This window comes from Vanessa tameamea, chromosome 3 (genome assembly GCF_037043105.1).
Source record: "Vanessa tameamea isolate UH-Manoa-2023 chromosome 3, ilVanTame1 primary haplotype, whole genome shotgun sequence".
Taxonomy (NCBI): Eukaryota; Metazoa; Arthropoda; class Insecta; order Lepidoptera; family Nymphalidae; genus Vanessa; species Vanessa tameamea.
In genome coordinates this window covers 13,591,873-13,607,272 of record NC_087311.1, presented here as the reverse complement: position 1 = coordinate 13,607,272, position 15,400 = coordinate 13,591,873, and the positions used below count along the sequence as shown (strand labels likewise).

Sequence of the window (15,400 nt, the reverse complement as noted above, 5' to 3'; positions counted from 1 at the left end):
CACTGAATAATGGTTAAATTAATTCATCCACTTAAAAATCACGAGGTTTAACTGAATGGCATTACGTGATTTCGATTCAGCGAACATTTTGCGTCACACCCGGGACTGTTCGAAGAATTTTAATCAGCTTGTCCAAAACGGATTTATGTTTTGTTTATTCGATCACATCTCGTTTTAATGCAAATTCCATAAAGGCAAAAGGTTCAACTCGTGATCCGCAGCGAACTAACATCAATTAAAAATTATAAACTTTGGAATTTGTTTTAAATTTATTATCAATTGAAAGAGCATTTAAATTGTATCTCGGATTAACATTTAATTCTATTTCAGTAATGCTTACGTATGTCAACGAAATGTGCCCAGTTATAATACCAATACGCTTAAACGTTTGGTGAAGGTTGCATGGTTGCTAGCGAGGTATTTAAATCAGGAACATTAATTGGTAAAACTGAGTAGGAACAATCTTATTAAATATATGTATTTTACTATTCAAATATAAAAAAAATTAAATAACGTAATAAATATGAACTTATTGTTATTGAAATATTTATTTTTGGGTTCGGAGTCCGTGTTTTACAGGATTACCTTTTCGTTGCTTTGGCTGACATTGAGTCGAAAAATATCTTATCTTTAGATACATGAGTAAATATTTTGTGTACATATTCGTAGTTTAATTATTACTATATAATATAAGTAATTACTTGGTGGTAGGGCTTAGTGCAAGGCCGCCTGAGTACAACATTAACACATTACATACAGCAATAGCATTACATTGAGCCAGTGTTATTACAGGCATAAGGGACGTAATCTTAGTTCCCAAGATTGGTTACGCATTAGCGATGTAAGTATTAATTACAATTTCTTACAGCAATAATGAAAATGGCCTATGGTGGCCACTTGCCTTTAGGCCCCCTCTCCGCCTGCTATATTTATTTATAAAAATACTTATTTTGGTCTGAAAATCTTTACTCGAAATCACATTTTAGACGCTTAAAACTATGGCATGAGATAGCACGAAGGTAGCATACAGTGTAGCGATTTTCTTATGGCGTATTAAGCGGGACAATATATATGAGAACTCGCTCCAAGTGCAGGGAGCGACATACCAAAGCAAATTACTCGAAAAACCGTATTAAATTTGATTGTGTTAAGCGGTTAATACTTTGTAGCAATCCTTACCAGATGCGTTTAATTTATTAATATGAACACAGTAATAACGCCGCAAGTATGTTCAACAGTTGAAATGCTCTTGGCGTTTCGCAAGTGAACTCGATGGAAGAAGATGTTTTGATCAGAAGTGCAATGAGTCATTGGTAAGTACTGAGGCGCGGCACTGAACTGTCGAGATAAGAACAATAGATGCCAGCTGTTATGCTGAGCGCACCCACGTTTCAAATTCCTCGAGGATGATAACTTATAAAGCGCTAGTTCACTCGTTGAATTGTTATGCATTTTATTTCAAATGTCAGGTTGTTCGTGTAATGTGTATTTTAAAGACTATTCGGTATTCATGTTTTGATAATGTTTTCGTTGTTCGAATAAGGCTTTTTGGTTTCACCAAGATTAAGCATTTTTTTTTAATATGCCTCAGTTCCCAAGGTTGGTTAGTTCCAAGGTTGGCTTATTGGAGATGTAGGGAAAGATTAAAATTTATCTTACGGCGCCAACGTCTATAGGTGTTGGTAACCACTTACCACCATGTGGCCTATTTACTCGTTAGCCTACATTTTTCATGAAAATAAAAACATTTTTTATAAAAAAAATATGTAAGGAGCGTATCATTGTCCAAATAAATTATATACTGTGTGTTTAAAGTTAGAACCCGTGAATGATCCACTGCTGGGAAAAGACGTCGATTAGACTTGGAGCTTATTCCACCATGTCGCTTCACTGCGTCTGGATACAAAGGTGGCAATTTAGTTCGACGGGTTCCTTCAGCGCCGAGTACGAGCTGACATGAAAACTCAAAAAAGCATGCCCAGATGATTAAAAAATTCGGATTCTTCGGGACCACAATGACATTTTAGTCCGAAAATGATTATATATACGTGAATTATAATTGATCTTTTTATTCGGGGCAAGGCGTGAAATTTATTCAAATGTTATTTCACGGTATATTATTTTCAAGATTATCGTGACTGGCTCAGGTGTTAATGGGGTTTGGGTATTTACAAATATTTGGTTTCCGGTATTATTTTTTTAAATTATTTATGTTGTAAGTTAATATTAATATATTTCGACTTTTTATTGTATAGTAATTTCTATGTGATTATAATGATTATATAGTTGCGTTAGTTACGGTTTCGCCAAATTCGAATTGTAGGCAACAATATAAGAAACAGTTCTATGTTGTTGCAAGAGATGGCGCCACTAGTTGCGTTTCAGTTTCTAAACACAATTTAATAAACACATTATATACATACATATATATATAGATTTAATATGTCTCGAATAATATTCTGTAAGACTGTGTTCAGCTTTGATTGATATTGCCTGCCAAACCAATGTCAAGACAAAATAATATTCGCTTATAAAATTAGAATATATATATATATATATATATATATATATATATTCCATCGATTTTCTTATTACAAAAGTCTCATTCGTTAAAATAAAATTTAAAACGGTGTTTTCGTAAATTATATTAATGAGTAAGTACCAATAATTGATAATAATAAAAAGGCATTAACGTTGCCTGGAAGAGATCGCTGTTTTAGCGATAAGGCCGCCTCTTGTGCGTCTTTCAAACTTTGAACGTGACCAAAGTATGTGTTTATTGGTGTACAATAAACAGTATTTTGATTGGTTTTTGATATATTTGTTTTTTTATTATAAGTCAAAGGTTACTTTAGTGTATAAAACTGCATTTCAATAATGAAATCGCTTAAATAATAAACATAAAATTTGCTGTTCGTATAATATAAATTTAATATGCTTTCTGGATGCCATTTCAAAATTTATTACAAAACGAACTCAAGTTAGTAGCAATGTATTATATTTTATTTATATGAAGAAAAACCACCTTAAAGGCGAAGCTGAGGTATTGTCATGGGCGATCGATGTTCGCCCGCGACCAGACAAAGGACAGGGGAATATTGTTTGTCACAAAATTTATTATGGCGGCAGACAGAACGGGACTCGGACGGGCTAGTAACATATCCTATATATCACAGATAACATGAAGCCTTGGACGCACTGCTTTTTATTTTGTGGCTATATATATAGCCGGAAATTTATAGACGTTCGTACACTATTGCCGAAAACTGTGGTTTGAATACGATTGTTTTAACGTCCGTCAGACGGTTAAAAGGAATTGAAATATATTGTTTTTTTTCTCTGTTATATAAATATATAATATATGTGGTTTGTTATGTAATTTTGTGTTATTTGTACTGTGTAATTGTGTAAATAAAATACTTGATCGATATCTGGTCCTACATAAAACCGTATATGAAAATAACTGCTATTATATACTTATAGAATACATAGTCATGTAATTTTATTTCCATAGCTTTACAGGATAACCATCCTACAAAGTTGAGTTATAAATTTCTCTTTCACGTTGTTTATTTTTATCGCAGACATAAAACTGTAGTGCGCGTTTACCTTAACGATCTGCAGTCTTAGCGCAAACATATTTTCGTGGCGTGCCGTCTCTTACTGTCTACAATCTTTTATCAAATGTCTCAAAGAATACCATGTTTATGGTCCGTGTGAACGAGTTACGGGCGTAATGTTATTTACTTCTGACTTATCTTGCTTTGACGTAAACAAATACATGTCGACGAAATTATATTCAGCTGGTTTATTCCGCGTCTCCACTATCTTATTTTGTGATATACGATTTAGAAGAATAGTCGGTGACGGTAGCTGATACTTACGTAAGTTTTAAAGGCATTAAGTTTTTTTTAACTAATTGAATATTAAAGCTTCTAAGATGTAACTTGTTTTTATATTTCGATACAGGACATACGTTTAATAAAGTTTGTTTGAGAAACGACACAACAATGATTACATGTTTAAAATTGTATAGAGTATTTAAATCTAGCGTATTATAATATAGAAGCGTAATTTATGACCGAGATTTTCATTTAGATTGCTCAAAAATTCTTACATGCGCTTGTTTCACTAAGTTTATTCGAGACGTTATTCAGATAAATTAAACGCCATTATTAAAGAACCTAAAAAAACGTCTTCCGAGCGAACACCTAAGGGCCTATAGATTCACTTTACATTCTAGTCGTTTGAGTAAAAATAAACGCAAGTGTCATTAGCTTTATAATATACGAGTTGTTTAACGTCATTAAAGCCGTGATTTTGATCATGATCCCACTCTTAATAAACTTTGTTTAATTGGTCGGAAAATATAAAATATCAGAAATTTATTGGCAGGAAATTCCTATTCATTTGTAAAGAAAAAAACACAACACCTCTACAGAATATTTAAGTGAAAAACGATAAAAACTATACGAAATAATATCTGGAATGCCGGAGTCACATTCGAGCTGTATACATTTAAGTCACGAGATAAGTGTATTAAGAATTTTAATAGCAAAAAGTAATTTTAATCAATCAATTTACACAGCTAATAAAAACATTTATTTATATAAATATTGTCGATATATAAGATCGTATGAATAATTCACAAAGCACACAAAGGGTTAGACAAAACCAGTCCACAGTCGCTTCCTGAATATCTTTGTTTTCTCGGAGCAAAATCCATCTCGTTATATCACTAAAAAGTCATTAATTACTCGCTCCAAGAAATCTTTAAGGCAGCGACGAAGGTTGGCATTCTTTCCTACGTTAGTATTCTTTGCTGAATTATTCATATGCATTTAATTGAATAACATTTAAATTCATTACTCGAGCTATTCTTATGAAGGTGCTCTTATCTTTAAGAATATCACGCACGTGAAAGCTTTTGATTAAAATTATTTGCTAAAACTGCAGCTCATTAATCTTCTACAGCTGGAACTTCCTCATTACTTAGCTTCAGATAAATACAAATTAAGTACAATATAAAAGTAGTGCTTACGCGGGTTTGAACTAGTAATCCATCGTTTAAGATGCACGTGGTTAATCCATTTGGGATCTTAGCTCAAAATTCGCTATATTATAGAAAATTAAAGACTGTTCTCAGTAAAATCAAACCTAACCACAAGTATTTCGGTTTGCCGTCAATCGTAAAGCGTTTTAAGTAATCATTTTACGCAAACATTTTCAATTTCCACTCGAATAAAAGTATTCCGTCAATCTTTGTCGAGTATTAAATAAAATCCGCATGAAAATAGCTTCACATCGAAATATCATTTGTCATTCACTTTTAATGGGGATATTCTTTCCATTTATCTGTTTCAACAAAATTTTGAATTTCAGATTGGAGTCCGGGAGCGGAGGGGGCCGGGGTGGCCATTAATGGATGAATAATAATATCCAGTGCCATAATGGAATCTCTAATATATATTTTCACATAATAATGTCGTCTCGAGAGCTTCATTTGTACATAAATCCAACAATACCGCTAAATGTTCTCTAGATTTATATGGCATTAATTGTCCCGTGGCAGAGTACCTTTGTAATTATTTGCCACAGAACGTGGCGTAAGTTTAATTTACCTTCTAATTTCATTTACAACTAATTTCATTACAACATATATTACAAACTATGTCGATCTAGATCTTATATATTTAAATTTAAATACGAAGAGTTAAATATTATAAAATTGAAAGTTTTTTCTGCTTGTTTATTGATTTGATCTATGTGAAAACGTCCAAATGACAGAAAATTTATAAAATTATAGTGGTGGAGAGACCAAGGGTTTGACCTCGGAAAATGGTTACAGTGAATGAATTTTGTTGGTTGACGTGGAATTTTCTTCTTTATGCTATAACTTTCAAAGTTTACCATAAAAATTTTTGTGCTTTTTAATTTTTTAATTAAAAAAAGAAAAAAAAAATTAATGAAAAATGAACTTCTTCTCAAGATTTTTTATTTCTTCTAAGGTAATTTGATTTAAAACTGCAATTGATGTTAAAGAATTTAATAATTGGTAGATGGTTGAAGGTCAATTTAAGTAAAATAAAAAAAAATATATAAAGCGCACTAAATATTGTTACTTTTTATTTATAGTTTCAAAAAATGGATAAACCATGTACCAGTATCATGGCTGGTAAGTAAATTAGGTTCATCATCCGAAACGAACTCATGTTTGGGTGAAATTATAAAAAAAAACAGAGGAGTAACCACTTTGAGTTGCTTCGAGCGGACGACCGGATGGATTATTAAGTTGTCGACAAAAATATATTGAAATTTATAAAAAGAAGCAAAATAAAACTTCATGTTCACCCCCGAAAATATTTAGATCCAATACCATCATATTTTAAAAAAAAACAACCATGATATATTAACAGAAAATTGGTACAATCAAAACCCAATAATAAAAAAAGAAGTGCGAAGCGAATTTCGCATATTAAAAGCGGTCAGCGAAATTATGAGAAGGGACATAAGAGCTCAAGTTTACGACACTGAAAATTACACAACAAGTTTATGTATAATAAGAAAAAGCTTGAAGATATCGACGAGTCAATTCCGGAATCTTCAAAGATTTTTAAAAGAAAAAAAAAATAAGGTAGACACAATTCCTGTGTATGAAAAAAAATGTCATTCCAAAAAAGGGCGTGGAGCTGCTTGTAGATATCGGTTTATATTGTAGTGTAGCATGTTTACAGCGCAATGGAAATAGTTGCCTTAATACTTTACCTACCATTAAAATAACTGAAGTGGAAGAGAATATTTGGTGCAGATCAATGACGTAAAATGCCTAGATAAAGCAAAATTTTATTTTAAACGTTTAAACTTTTTTTCGATTATCATTGAATTACTTCATTTTCCCACTTATTACGCTTATAGAAAAATATAAATTAACTTAATTTTGATAGAAAAAATCATTTTACAGCCTAAAATGCCTCATACTATTTGAATCATCAATTTTTTTTTTAAATCAAAATCACAAATTTTCAATAGGTAAACTTTTTTATTTATATTATTAGCTAAACATTCCATTTTTTTATTTATTTTTTCATCCACTGTAACAAAAGTCCGAGGTTTGTATGACTTTGACGCTCTAGGCACTCCACTATAGGTCATAGTTTCAAGATGAACAATGTGTAGATAAATATTTAATTACATTAGGACGATGAACAAAGGAACTCTTAATCTGCTTGTAAGTCACCTTCTTAAACTTAGTACTACTAAACTAACGTTACTATTAAATAATATGTATTATTTAACAGTACTTTTTCGTATTTGTTATAACTTCTGATTGGTACATCTAAACCGAAATAGATAGATAATACTGAATGTTTTTTTTTATATTAAATTCGTATAATTGCATAAGGTCTAGATAGTTCAGTTAAAATATCAATGTTATAAGTTTGCAAGAGATGTTTTGTAACAGCAATATACTCGTATATATTTACAATTAGAACGGACAAGCCTTGTTAAAAGCAGAACAGCAAGTAGCTGCGTCTATTCAATAATATGTATTACAACTCGATTCAGTATTGTCGCGGAGGACGCTTTGTCTCCACTCCGAACACTTTGTCTGAATGTTAAATTAATATTGTCTCTATATTTATTTACCAACCTCATTTCTAAGCGAATAGTTTTGTCCCAAGATCCTTAAGGGTTTTGTAAACATCAGCTTACCTGATTGAAAGATATGTAAGCCCACAATAAATTGTGTTATATTACAGAAAAGGATTTTGATCTCATCTCACTATTTATATACGATCGCGTTTATGATTTTTATTACTTATTTATCATTGAAATATTCGCAAATACGGCTATTTCAATTTTAATATCAAAGTTCATGAATACAATAAGGAATTCTCTATTGATTACTATTATTTAATTATATAATTCCAATATTTAATTGCTTTAGGAAATAAGAGGAAGGTATAAGAGAAAATTAATGGCTATTTGAAATAGTCTCACACAATAGACGGCAAAACAAACGATTTACAAGATTTTTATCACACTCGTCTGATTTATTTTATTATTAACCTTCCTTAGCTGCTGGTAGTTTGATTTTCTGTCACCAATACGTGCTGATGGCATTATTTGATGCGCGCAGCACAAATATTTATCTTAGACTCATACGATTCAGATTGTGATGTGGTCTATTGTACTCTACCGGGTACCTCACGGCGTGTTCTTAAGTATCTTCCCAGATTGCTATTGGTGGAGATAGCTACGAGGCTCACGTCCGAGTTTCATTTGCGGTGTAAACGTTCTGAAAGAGACTCTTGTTCTATCGGTGCTCACGTTGCGGGCGTTTTGTCGTGGAATAGCTAACATTACTTTACTATGAAGCAGCTGATAAAAGTTCCATACTAATCACAATATATCCACATAATTTTTTAATAGCAATTACTGGAAGCAAATGATAATTATCTGTAATATTATAATCAGGGAAGGATTGTGGGTTTTCTAACTGATAACAATGATTACGTGTGTAATTAAAAAAAAAATTCAATACAAATTTCATACTTTTTTGACAGTTAGATACAAATATTTTAAATTTTATAAATAATTCTGACAAAAAATCTATGTAACTTTTTAGAGAATTTAATAAATATATATATTTTTTATTCATTTATTTTTGGAGAAAGTTCGTTAGAATAACACGTTTTCATATAAAAAACCGTGTAAATTGTACAAGCGCTGAAAAGATATATCACTTTTTCACATCATACAAGATGACTTGTTACAAGGATTCGTGAGTTGTAATGGAATTTAAACATAAATAAACTTTAACGTCACGTGCTTTGCATCCAAATGACGAGACAATTCTAATTTTACGGGCGTGACGAATGGCTCATTTTCTTGACGGTTGCGGATATTTTCAATTTTCTCAACGGTGGCCCATTTTTATTAGTTTTTGTTTCGACTTGAATACTAATGGTTGTGAATTAATTCACGCGATAGCTCATTTTGATAATCTGGCTATTTCCACAAATGTTGCTAGCTGATAAAATTAATTTTATTTCTTTAAATGAACAGTTAAATAAAGCCGTATCGTTTGAAACATTTTATTATGAGGTAAATAATTAAATGCCATCAAGCTTTACGCTTAGCAAACAAATTGGAGCGTTATGATTTAGGAGGTCTATGTTTGTATGTTAGTAGTTATGGGTTTCCGTGTCAGTCCTAAGCGTCCATCATATTTTGACAAATAACCAGTTGTTAGCTTAGTATTTGAGTTCCTCGTGTGTTGTCATATTAAATCCAACATGGCGGATATAACTTCACAAATGTCAATTAACGAAAAGCAATAATTGACAAATATTAAGCTGGCATCAAATCAATATCTTTAATACATAATTATTGAAGTTGTATATTTTATAGCTAAATTATAAGTTTCGTGCATTATATTCATTTTTACATTACATTAGCAGCCTGTAAATTTCCCACTGCGGGGCTAAGGCCTCCTCTCCCTTTGAGGAGAAGGTTTGGACCATATTCCACCACGCTGCTCCAATGCGGTTTGGTGTAATACAAATGTGGCAGAATCTCGTTGAAATTAGACACATGCAGGTTTCCTCACGATATTTTCCTTCACCGCCGAGCACGAGATGAATTATAAACACAAATTAAGCACATGAAATTCAGTGGTGCTTGCCTGAGTTTGAACCCACAATCATCGGTTAAGATGCACGCGTTCTAACCACTGGGCCATCTCGAATTCGCTTTGCATTATATTCATTCGTGTTAATATGCTAATGCTATATCTTTATTCTTAAATATTTTGTTCAAATGCAACCTGCTTAATATTAAAATTGCCAGCTGTCATCCATTTCAATGTAATTTTCTTGAGATAATAAATATGTAAACATTGTCTCGGATAATTCTAAGACTTCATTACATCTTTTGTTTAAACTAAGAAAAGGGTAATTAATTCTTGTTACAGAGGTAAATTATACGAGATAAAATGCATATTTCAACTATAACATTGGCTAATTAGAATAATAAATCTGAAGAAAGTACTTTCTCCAATTTATACTTATACTATATTTCATAAAAATAAATAACAGCACTTATATTTTGCGATATTTAATTTTTAAAATGAAGAAAACCGCCTATCGGTTTTACCCGTATTTTTATGTTAAATGAACATGTAAATCTAAAACAACTGTTTCGTTTCATCCAATTCTAAATTTCACCCGCACCACCTAGATGTCCGAAAATCCACAAGCCTTGCACAACCACTCTGTGGAACCAGCTTTCGCCGGCGGTTTTTCCGAACCGATACGACATAATCATTTTCCATCAGGTGAGCCTTCTGCTCGTTTGCCTCCTATAACATAAAAAAAAAAACCAATCGGGTTCAAAAGTCGAGTCGGACTCATTAAAGTAACTTGGTTCGAGTTTTAAAGTTACCAGTATTACACTTACGCCCCTCGACATGCAGGTTTATTTATTGATCCTGCGTCTGAATTAATTTCGGTCGTATCAGATGTTTTGTCACATCGGATTTTGAGAGCGGAGGATACGGAGTGCACTTGTGTTGGGGCACACACTTGTGCAATAATATACTACGCAGTTAGCTAGTTTCCATTGAGAATGGCCGTGTATTTGAAAGTGGTCTCAAGACATGATCATTAAATTCGAACATTGGCGTGAAATTCAATTAATTCAGGCTGAATCGGGGCGGGATATTTATAGCTAATGGTAGGATGTAAATACTTTACGTGATTTATCGATGAAACATGCAACACGGTACATATTTTGATTACATTTCATTCACGATACAGCGATGATGCATTTGATAATATAGGAATAATTTTAAGGCCGCATTTTCTAGCAATTTCGCTTTAAAATCATCGGCTTTGCTATTTAGTGATTATGAGAAATATTATTGACCATTAGTTTGTTATGTATGAAATTGGAACGACAATTTTCAATTATGTTTTCTGTGTCAATCTCCGCTACAGGACAAATAATAACTAACCTATATAAAAAGCAAAATAAATTACGTAAGTTTATTCCACGTCCTGCTGTACGTGGTCAGTTAAGTTGTTTATCAGAGAGTAGCTTCTAATTTAGTTGGGAGATCTAGTTGTTGCTTGCAGTCCGAAAACCTATCCGTTTATATTTAGTTAGTGAAATACGTCTCGTTATAACGAGGGTCGTTCCTCCATATACGTTCCATATACGTCGGTGACTTTGATAATGCTTTTCGATAGTTTATTGACAATTATTAATGATGTTGTTTAATTGGTTTAACCATATTTTAATCGGATTTTAACCACATATTTTTATATATATCATTGTATTTAATTAACATAATGTATCTCAAATGTTGGAAAAGACTAATTACTGAGTTTCTTGCTGGTGCAAGTCTACTAAAATGAATTATATTTTGATTTTGAAATAGATTGTAAATGGGTTTATCTTAACGACTCATGCTAAGTACTTGAAGATACAACTATTTAACAGAGTTTTCAAGAGCAGACCCCTCGCGGCCGCCGACATCGCTTGCGCGAGTGTTCCTCGTCTACTTTCAGTTTTTATATTTACTTCTATAATGCCATGAGCACACTACACGAACACAAACGGATCGCACGAACAGCTCACATTGAAGGAACATATTCAGAGATTGGTATTATATTCTATTTAATGAAGAACGGCGGTGAAGGAAAACATCGTGAGGAAACCTGCATGTGTCTAATTTCAACGAAATTCTGCCACATGTGTATTCCATCAACCCGCATTGGAGCAGCGTGGTGGAATATGCTCCATACCTTCTCCTCAACGCGAGAGGAGGCCTTAGCCCAGCAGTGGGCAATTTATAGGCTGATTATGTTATTATGTTATTCTATTTAATATAGATACAGGCTAAGTTTTATCAAAAACATGTAATTAAATATTCCACATTACTAAACATGTTTAAATTGAAAAGGTATCTAGCTACTTCCATATTAATTTATAAATTTCTACTGAGTGCGGTCGACCAGGTAGTTAGGGCGAAGGTAAAATTGCAGTCTAAAATAGCACCGTAATTAAACCTGCACCTAATCTCCTATCACCAGTTCAGCTGACATCAAGCTCTGACTTAATTAGGTTTTTGATGAATCGCCCTCGCATTGTGAAGTATTGCCTTAAACGCGTACTGCAATAATAATGAATCGAATGGGAATGAACGAATGTGAGCTGTGTTTCCATTCGTGACATTTAAAAAAAGTTTTTACATATTAAATGGGCGTAAGTGTTATAATAATAATTATTAAGTATCATTGATGATGTGATTTTAACGAATGATTGTAGGAAACGAAAAATGTTAAGAATTAGTTGATAACTTAAATCAAAAGTAACATAAAAAAAATAAGTATAAAACACAATAAGTAAGTAAATTAAAGTAAACAGTATCTGTTTTACTTTCGGCCTTGTTTAATTCTTAATCGGTGCCTAATTATTATCAAACTATTTGTATGTCTAAATACTGTCGAAGCTGCGAACATGTCGGAAATAGTGGACAACAGTTGGGCACTAAGTACACGCACACTAATAAAGTAGTATGATGTTTAGCGAATGTCTAGCATAGTTAGAACGCACACAAAGATAATAAAGTTGACGCGCATACATATACAAATAATCTAAGAATCAAGTTATGATCTACATTTAACGTCCAGAATAGATTTAAGAATTAAACAAGAATCGAATTTACGAACCAACCAAATACACCTCTAACTTTGATTTTATCTTAACATAAATATACAACTAAATTATTATTGAAGTAAACTGCTCAGTTACTTAGTTAAGTTATAAAATCCAAATAAAACACAAGAAGCACTAAGCTTTTTACACAAATCACACACAAGTTGCTGTAATGTTGACCTTACATTCCTAGCTCAAAAAGAAAAAAATAATGACGGTTCAATTCAGATTGGCGCGTTTTTTTTTTAATTTTAAGGCAGTTGGATAAAGGAATATCCTAAACCTATTTAATAAGTTCACTTCGGTTTTGCAAAATACAATAGATTTTTTTTTATAAGTTAAACCTTTATGCTCGTATATATTGATTATTAGTAACACCTTAAATACTTCTCGAAAGTTATTTATAATTGGCACAATAGTTAATGCCCTCAACGGTTCTCAAATAACCTTTGTCCTAATATTTTGATTGAAGTGTCACAGAACAAGGTCGGTGTTGTAAATGTATTGTTCGCCGACTGAGGATCCTAATCGGAACAGATTATCGTATGAAATATAACAGACGAAGTGAAATTAATTGAAATATCTTATAATAAGTCATTTTAGATAACTCTATTCAATCAATATTATTGCACTATAAATATGTATATTGTAATTTCAGTAGTTTAAGATGACAAAATAAAATCACGTTTTATAATAATTTTCCAACAAATATATTTTTTAATCCCTCGCAATCATCTAATTGTTTTTTCTAGTGACAGCTCAATATTTTTTAAAATAAGAAATATTGTTATATGCCAGTATTAAAATAATATTCATTAAAGTTTTACAAATTATTGAATAACAATAATTTTATAAGTACATAATAATGTCAAATAAATAGTTTCTATTATAATCGTTATATATAATATCACATATGATTAATTATGACATCCTATGACGTAACACCGTATTGGAGGCTGGGGCTACTCGCTAATAATATATTTATTAGATGAGTTTTAAATAGCATAAATTATATTATTCTACCTAAACTTTAAATACCAACAACAACAACATTTATATGCTATAAACTAAATTTAACTGAACCGTGACAGCCCTAGTGGCTAGAACATGAGAAATTTAAACGATTGCTTAATTTGTATTTATAATTTATCATCAGCGTTGAAGCAAACATTGTGAGGATGACCTGCAAATAAATACTGTCTCACGTGTGGATATACATGTGGTACAATTTTAGTGGTATTTGATCAGCGTGGTGGCATTAGCTCTAACCTCCTATCCAAGAGTATCGACTACTCGGGTACTATACAAATCTCATTGCCTGTTTTATGGTTGATAAGAAATCTTTGCCTTGAAATTGAAATGCCTCTGAGAGTCACGAAATTCTTATCAGTTAATATTTCAGTCAGGAATGCGTTATAAATTATTAATGATATGATAATTTATAATTTTATATAAAACTGAATTATATTTAGGCCATTGTTTCATTCTAAGATTGGATAATAGGACTTGGTTTAAAGTCGAAAATCATTATAGGATAACTTTTGTAATTTTTATCACACTAAACCGTTCCATACAATTCGATGTCCAGAGAAAATCAAAAGTGAGTAATTGCTATCAATTAGCTAGTGCTCAGCATTGATGGAAAATATTGCTAGGAAACCTAGCAGTGAATCCTGAATAAGCCTGAAACCTACTTTACAAAACTAGAGATGGACTTGGCCCAGTAGTGGAATATTTACAGACGGTAAATAATATTAAATAGTAATGTATACTATTACTTGATAAATTGTTTCATTCTAATTCTTCTCAGGTTATAAAACAAAGCGTAAATAAAAAAAGCCTTTATATAAAATTCATACACTTTTGACTTGCCATTTTAAAGTGACTGTTGATTACTTTTTAATAATTCAGAATATTTAGGATGACAAAAATCATAGAATTACAATTCTAATGTCAAATACCATTTTTTATACATAGTTATTATTACAGTCAATGTCAGATATATCTTTATGACATTTCACGATTCGTGATACGCGGTGAGTTTCGAGTTTATTCTGACATAAAAGATCTACAGGTAATATAAATAGCTTATGGCTTATGGTATTCGAAAATACTCCCTTATAGCCTAGACCCTTCCTATATTTACTACAAGCAAAATTGTCAAAAGATATGTCTCATCAGATATTGTTCCAGTTTGAAGGATGAGTGAGCCAATGAAACCACAGGCACAAGGGACATAATATCTTAGTTCCCAAGGTCAATAGCGATGTCAGGACTCGTTAATATTTCTTACAGTGCCATTGTCTAAGGGCGGTGGTGACCACTTACCATCAGCTGGCCCATTTGCTCGTCCACATATTTATGTAGTATAAAAAATGTAGCAAATATTTGCTAACAGTCAATAAAATATACAACAAACGGGTGATAACTGAATGCACTTTAAATGAGCAAGTTTAAGAACACGGTTTACACAATATATCATTGTTATTTTAAATTGTAACCTCGTCTCAACCAATAGTTCATGGCTCTAAGTTATATTCTATTGTTTCCTAAAACACGAAGGCGTCTGCAATATAATATCTATAGTTATGCGATCGATCATTTCATCTTAATTGGTGTCTTGACAGCCATTAGCATTTTTAAGCGTAGGACTTAAGGTTTTAAGCGTTCATTATTT

The 15,400-nt window shown here is 31.9% G+C and overlaps 1 protein-coding gene across 1 annotated transcript in view; it reads right to left on the bottom strand.

The window, feature by feature from the left end:
- LOC113397285 (uncharacterized) overlaps positions 1 to 15,400 on the bottom strand; it is a 39,850-nt gene that overhangs the window by 15,104 nt on the left and 9,346 nt on the right. The gene's annotated exons all lie outside the window — the stretch shown is intronic.